Raw genomic sequence first — 8,052 nt, 5'->3', positions numbered from 1 at the left:
TCTCAATGATTTCAGCGAATGCAGAAATGTTATTTCTACCTGCTCATTATCTCAAAAAATCCCTATGTCAGTACCCCAACCTGTGATACATTTAATATTACAAATAACAGCCATCACCCAAAGTAGCAGCTGAAATAAGTTGACGTCTTTATTAGAATTCATACATTACATCATATGTCTAATGCCACTCAAACCACAATAGTTTTAAATATTTAACTTAAATATTTCACATAAAAACAAATGTTTAAAGCTTTCACATCTGATGAATTAAAGCTCAATATTTTAAGGCCTGTATATGCACATTTGATGACTCTAACCCAAATGGCATTGTTCTTGTAGGACCTTTTCCATTGAGCAATGTGAAGAGTAATGTAAGAAGCATGACACACATTCAACATATGGCAGCAGTTTTGGAACAATGCCTTGAGAGGAGGATGAATGACAAGAGTATGACAGTAAAATAGGCTGTTCACATTTAGGGTGCTGTACCTGAAAAAAAAATTGTTTGGCAAATCTTCTTTTGCTTGTTTACAGACACTTGACTTAACAGCACAAATTGCATTGATATGTATAATTATGTCACTTGCATGAGCCAGTGAGTATTTTGGCTGACTCTCACGTTATAAATGTAATACTCCAAAACAGACAACACATTCCTAACCTTGTACAGCGATTGGATCCTAACTTCATAATTGGGTGCAACAATAACTCGTAGTTTCAGTGTCATATATGATAGCTACCATTTGCCTCCCAAAGGTTGAAACCTATACTTATCAGTGGTCTAATAATCAATTAGGGACTATCCTCCTCGAGTAAAGATAGGGAGGTTCTTTTTGGCTCCAAAATAACATGCTTAGTGGTGGTAGATAGCAATCAAAGCAAGTCTTTGGGATAGTCTTGGTAATCTGATTCCTGATTGACAAACCAGTCTGGCCCATTAATGGATCTGAGGATATTGGAAATTCAGTTTGCAACTGATGTTGATATCTTCTCAGTTTCACTGGCATTAGTCCCTTCCATAAGCACCTTACGTTTATGGGAGTTGAGTCACACTGCCCTGTATCTGTTTGAAAGCTAAAGTAACCCATGGGAATAACAGTAGTACCCCTTGTGATATGAACTGGACTTTCATGCTTGATTGTTAAGCTGCTTTATTTGACAGCAAGTGAATGTGCAGAGCAACAGCTAAGATTGATTTCTCCTCACTCAATCAAACTGATGACCAGTGGGTCACCTTGCTAACTTCAACAAACTAATTTCTAACTTCCTCTCTTTGGTGTCCTCCTTGCATCCTTTTACTGTGGTTTACTATTTGTCATCCTTTAAAATTCTACATGCCTGCCTTTGATCTGTCTCTGTCTTGAATCTCTCACGATTCATAACCGCAAAAAAGGGTGTAAAGATTTTCCAATACAATGGGTGTGAGGCATTTAACATTTACCAAGACAAGCTTACTAATTGCTTGTTACCTACACTGTAAGTATCATCAAAGGCTGCTCTTTAGCATCTTAACTACCTATTGTCTCAGAGTATACACCCTATGAGAATTGTTTCCAATTGCACAGTGGCGCAGTGGTTAGCACCGCAGCCTCACAGCTCCAGGGACCCGGGTTCGATTCCGGGTACTGCCTGTGTGGAGTTTGCAAGTTCTCCCTGTGTCTGCGTGGGTTTTCTCCGGGTGCTCCGGTTTCCTCCCACAAGCCAAAAGACTTGCAGGTTGATAGGTAAATTGGCCATTATAAATTGTCACTAGTATAGGTAGGTGGTAGGGAAATATAGGGACAGGTGGGGATGTTTGGTAGGAATATGGGATTAGTGTAGGATTAGTATAAATGGGTGGTTGATGTTCGGCACAGACTCGGTGGGCCGAAGGGCCTGTTTCAGTGCTGTATCTCTAATCTAATCTAATCTAATCTAATTCAAAAGCATGGTGTAAAATGCCATTATTTTAAATTTTTTATATGACCAGCAATGACACCAAGGGGGTTATTTTGGCGAAAGGATGAAAACAGGCACTGGGTGCTGTGCTTGTACGACACACTTGCTTGAAAGTCTGGTTTCTGCAAACAATTTTGGTCGTAATTGCTGATTAGCATAATTTGAACTTGGTTGAAGACATCCGCAAGTTCAGCATTCAAGTGCTGATTAGACACAATTGTCTTGGAGCAGTATATGTGGGCTCCACTCACCCACCTCCACTGAAGTGCTGTTGCTGACACATTGGCACATTGCAAGATGGATCTGGGACCAAGTGAGAGGACACACAGTTTCTCAGATGCAGCATTAGAGGTCCTGGTGGAGGAGGTCCAGAGGAGGAGGGATGTCTCGTACCCACAGCGGGTAAGTTGTAAAATGTATATCAGATTTGCAGGAGTTTAGCAACCAAATGGCTACCCCATTGCAGGAAGGTTGTTCAGACTGCAAACTATATTGCAGGATTTACCACTAACTGTGGCATCTGAACTTACTGCAAACATTGATGGCTCGGCACAGGACTTTGGTGGATAGTTTGGGGGTGAGGGTGAAGAGGGAGATGGTAGCAGTTTGATGCCCAGCCTGGAGTTCCTCCATGCTCCTCCACCCCAACCTCCCACAACTAACCTCTACATCACTGTCCTCCTCATTCCTAGACACCAGCTCAGATACTATTGCCAAGAGGCAATTAGACAGTTACTATAAGACAATAGTGATTCACAGGAAAGCTGGAGGAATGAGAAGTTTGTGAGGATGTTTCACCTGTGATGCGGGATGAGAAGGTTGCCTATAGCTTCAAACCTGAGGAATTCAGAACTCATGGGGAGGCGGTGGCGTAGTGGCATTATCACTAGAGTAACCCAGAGACCCAGGGTATTGATCTGGGGACATGGGTTCAAATCCCACCACAGCAGAAGGTGGAATTTGAATTTAATTAATAAATCTGGAATTAAAAGCTACCATTGTCAATTGTTGTAAAAACCCATCTGGTTCACTAATGTCCTTTAGGGAAGGAAATCTGCTGTCCTTACCTGGTCTAGCCTACATGTGACTCCAGACCAACAGCAATAGGGTTGACTCTTACATGCCCTCTAAAATGGCCTAGCAAGCCACTCAGTTGTACCTAACCGCCACGAAGTCAATAAAAATGAATGAAACCGGACGGAACACCCGGCATCGACCTAGGCACCGGAAACGACAACGGCGAACCCAGCCCTGTTGACCCCGCAAAGTCCTCCTTACTAACATCTGGGGGCTTGTGCCAAAGTTGGGAGAGCTGTCCCACAGACTGGTCAAGCAACAGCCTGACATAGTCATACTCATGGAATCATACCTTACAGACAATGTCCCAGACACTGCCATCACTATCCCACCATCAGAGGTGGCGGGACAGTGGTCTACAGTAGGGAGGGAGTTGCCCTGGGAGTCCTCAACATCGACTCTGGACCCCATGAAGTCTCATGGCATCAGGTCAAACATGGGCAAGGAAACCTCCTGCTGATTACCACCTACCGTCCTCCCTCAGCTGATGAGTCAGTACTCCTCTATGTTGAACACCACTTGGAGGAAGCACTGAGGGTGGCAAGGGCACAAAATGTACTCTGGGTGGGGGACCTCAATGTCCATCATCAAGAATGGCTCGGTAGCACCACTACTGACCAAGCTGGTCGAGTCCTAAAGGACATAGCTGCTAGACTGGATCTGTGGCAGGTGGTGGGGGAACCAACACGAAGGAAAAACATACTTGACCTCGTCCTCACCAATCTAGCCGCAGATGCTTATGTCCATGACAGTATTGGTAGGAGTGACCACCGCACAGTCCACGTGGAGACGATGTCCCGCCTTCACATTGAGGATACCGTCCATCGTGTTGTGTGGCACTACGACCGTGCTAAATGGGATAGATTTTGAACAGATCTAGCAATGCAAAACTGGACATCCGTGAGGCGCCGTGGGCCATCAGCAGCAGCAGAATTCTACTCAACCACAATCTGTAACCTCATGGCCCGGCATATCCCCCACTCTACCATTACCATCAAGCCAGGAGACCAACTCTGGTTCAATGAAGAGTGCAGGAGGGCATGCCAGGAGCAGCACCAAGCATATCAGGGCGGCACAGTGGCTAGCACCGCAGCCTCACAGCTCCAGCGACCCGGGTTCAATTCTGGGTACTGCCTGTGTGGAGTTTGCAAGTTCTCCCTGTGTCTGCGTGGGTTTTCTCCGGGTGCTCCGGTTTCCTCCCACAAGCCAAAAGACTTGCAGGTTGGTAGGTAAATTGGCCATTATAAATTGTCCCTAGTATAGGTAGGTGGTAGGGAAATATAGGGTCAGGTGGGGATGTGGTAGGAATATGGGATTAGTGTAGGATTAGTATAAATGGGTGGTTGATGGTCGGCACAGACTCGGTGGGCCGAAGGGCCTGTTTCAATGCTGTATCTCTAAACTAAACTAAACTAAACTAAACTAAAATATCTCAAAATGAGGTGTCAACCTGGTGAAGCTACAACCCAGGACTAATTGCATGCCAAACTGCATAAGCAGCATGCAATAGACAGAGCTAAGCGATCCAATAACCAACAGATCAAATCTAAGCTCTGCAGTCCTGCCACATCCAGCCGTGAATGGTAGTGGACAATTAAACAACTAACTAGAGGAGGTGGCTCCACAAATATCCCCATTCTCAATGATGGGGGAGCCCAGCACATCAGTGTGAAAGATAAGGCAGAAGCATTTGCAGCAATCTTCAGCCAGAAGTGCGAAGTTGATGATCCATCTCGGCCCCCTCCTGAAGTCCCCAGCATCACAGATATCAGTCATCAGCCAATTCGATTCACTCCGCGTGATATCAAGAAACGACTGAAGGCACTGGATACTGCAATGGCTATGGGTCCTGACAATATTCCGGCAATAGTACTGAAGACCTGTGCTCCAGTACTTGCCGCACCCCTAGCCAAGCTGTTCCAGTATAGCTATAACACTGGCATCTACCCGGCAATGTGGAAAATTGCCCAGGTATGTCCAGTATACAAAAAGCAGGACAAGTCAAACCCAGCCAATTACCGCCCCATCAGTCTACTCTCAATCATCAGCAAAATGATGGAAGGTGTCACCAACAGTGCCATCAAGCAGCACTTGCTTAGCAATAACCTGCTCAGTGATACCCAGTTTGGGTTCCGACAGGGCCACTCAGCTCCTGACCTCATTACAGCCTTGGTTCAAACATGGACAAAAGAGCTGAACTCAAGAGGTGAGGTGAGAATGACTGCCCTTGACATCAAGGCAGCATTTGACCGAGTATGGCATCAAGGAGCCCTAGCAAAACTGGAGTCAATGGGAATCAGGGGGAAAACTCTCTGCTGGATGGAGTCATACCTAGCGCAAAGCAAGATGGCTGTGGTTGTTGGAGGTCAATCTTCTGAGCTCCAGGACATCACTGCAGGAGTTCCTCAGGGTAATGTCCGAGGCCCAACCATCTTTAGCTGCTTCATCAATGACCTTCCTTCAATCATAAGGTCAGAAGTGGGGATGTTCGCTGATGATTGCGCAATGTTGAGCACCATTCACGACTCCTCAAATACTGAAGCAGTCAGTGTAGAAATGCAGCAAGACCTGGACAATATCCAGGCTTGGGCTGATAAGTGGCAAGAAACATTTGCGCCTCACAAGTGCCAGGCAATGACTATCTCAAACAAGAGAGAATCTAACCATCGTCCCTTGACATTCAATGTCATTACCATCGCTGAATCCCCCACTATCAACATCCTAAGGGCTACCATTGACCAGAAACTGAACTGGAGTAGCCATATAAATACCGTGGCTACAAGAGCAGGTCAGAGGCTAGGAATCGTGCTGCGAGTAACTCACTTCCTGACTCCCCAAAGCCTGTCCACCATCTACAAGGCACAAGTCAGGAGTGTGATGGAATACTCTCCACTTGCCTGGATGGGTGCAGCTCCCACAACACTCAAGAAGCTCGACAACATCCAAGACAAAGCAGCCTGCTTGATTGGCACACCATCTACAAACATTCACTCCCTCCACCACCAACACACAGTGGCAGCAGTGTGTACCATCTACAGGATGCACTGCAGTAATGCACCAAGGCTCCTTGGACAGCACCTTCCAATCCCGTGACCTCTATCACCTCGAAGGACAAGAGCAGCAAATACATGGGAACACCACCACCTGCAAATTCCCGTCCAAGTCACACACCATCCTGACTTGGAACTATATCGCCGTTTCTTCACTGTCGCTGGCTTAAAATCCTGGAACTCCCTTCCTATCAGCACTGTGGGTGCACCTACCTCACATGGACTGCAGTGGTTCAAGAAGGCAGCTCACCACCACCTTCTCAAGGGCAATTAGGGCTGGGCAATAAATGCTGGCATAGCCAGTGATGCCCACATCCCATGAATGAATAAAAAAAAACTCATGACTTTTTGCCTGAAAAGAAAGATGTTTGAGGAATATTACACCTATGTACAGGCTCTGTGGTCAACATCTGAGGATGTGTACCAACTAATGCGTAGTTGAATCTATAGATCTTATTTGCAGCAACATCACAGGAGCTTTGTCTTCTTTTCAGGTACCAAATGTAGTGGGTACCATCTTCACTGGAATCAGCAGCAGATTCCCAGCTAAGAAGTGGCCAGAGATCAGCCACGGCCTCCATTTCCACAGAAGCACAGACTGTAGCTCTGGTGACAATAGGGGAGACAATAGAAAGCAGCATTTATATCGGGTTGCAGACCATGGGGGTGGTGATGCATGCTGCTACCTTTCAAGGCCTTTTGAGATCTGTTAGCTTCCATCTCTCAGGACAGCAATACGTGCCAAGACTTGGCTAAGGAACAAACACCAGAGCTGCAGCCGACAGTGACTGCCTGCCAGGAGCAACCTACCCTGACCTGAGGGCCACTTCAATCTTGTGACTTTTTTGTAGAGCATGAGCAGTCAACCATCTCTTACGGAGGAGCAGCACAATTGGTGAAAGAAAGACATGTGCAGGCAACCAGTGAAGCATTGTAGTAATACAAGTTGGCTTGGATACACTTTGGAATTTATTGTATCAAGTGAAAATGTGCTCTGACTTGGCACTTTGTTATTTATCATGATTAGAGCTATACAGGAAAAGATGCATGTACTTAGTACTGGCCTATTTATTCAGCTGGTGATTATCAGTATATTCATGTTGGGGAAAAAAGAGCTGATGTGCTGTCATATTGCAGGATGAGTTATGGATTGAAGGAGTGCCTCTTTATTGGAAAGTGAGGGAAAAGCAGAAAATGTCAAAGATGGACTATTATACAGAAGAGCAGATTTCAGTGATGCTGTCCTTGAAGCAGTCACTGAGGTATCCTCTGAGTGCCGGCCATTGTAATGCACTTCTCCATGTAGATCTATCACCAATAGAGCCAAGGCTTCCTCGTAGCAATGTCAAAAGCTAGCCCCCCCTGGAATAGTGAAAGTATGAAGGGCATAACTGTTTGTGATGTAGGAATGTGCTGAAGAGTCTCTCCTGACCTGTTCAGGCAGTGAAAATGTGCCTTTAAGAGATCGTCCTCTTTCTGACCAATCTTGAAGAGCCGTATGTCTCAATGACATGCTTCTTTCCTGCTGTTCATGCCAATCTTACAACAACAACAATAATTTGTATTAATATAGCACCTTTAATGGAGTAAAACATCCCGAGGCACTTCACAGGAGAGTGATAAAATAAAGTTTTACGCTGAGCCACATAAGGAGATATGCAGACAGGTGATCAAAAGCTTTGTCAAAGAGATAGGCTTTATGGAACGTCCGTAAGGAGAAAATGGAGGTTGAGCGGTTTAGGGAGGGAATTCCAGAGCTTAGGGCCTTGGCAGCTGAAGGCATAGCCATCAATGGTGGAGTACTTAAAATTGGGGATGCACAAGAGGTCACAATTGGAGCCCAGAGATCTTGGGGCAGTGGGGGTGGGGGGTGGGCGGAGGGGGTGCAGGGAGCATGTGGATTTGTGAGCTGGAGAAGGTTACAGAATAAGGAGGGGCAAGACCATGAAGAGATTTTCAAACAGTCATGAAAATTTGAGATGTGATT

General features: G+C 45.7%; 1 protein-coding gene across 1 annotated transcript in view; it reads right to left on the bottom strand.

Moving 5' to 3' along the window:
- Positions 1–7,558: 7,558 nt before the first annotated feature.
- Positions 7,559–8,052, bottom strand: part of hmgcll1 (3-hydroxymethyl-3-methylglutaryl-CoA lyase like 1) — a 260,435-nt gene continuing 259,941 nt past the window's right edge. Inside the window, exon 10 of the mRNA XM_068017323.1 lies at positions 7,559–7,604. The gene's annotated coding sequence lies outside the window, so the exon portion shown is untranslated. The remainder of the gene's footprint in view (positions 7,605–8,052) is intronic.

This window comes from Heterodontus francisci, chromosome 3 (assembly GCF_036365525.1).
Source record: "Heterodontus francisci isolate sHetFra1 chromosome 3, sHetFra1.hap1, whole genome shotgun sequence".
Classification (NCBI taxonomy): domain Eukaryota; kingdom Metazoa; phylum Chordata; class Chondrichthyes; order Heterodontiformes; family Heterodontidae; genus Heterodontus; species Heterodontus francisci.
The sequence above is the reverse complement of the archived record's forward strand: the minus strand, read 5'-3'. Positions and strand labels throughout refer to the sequence as shown.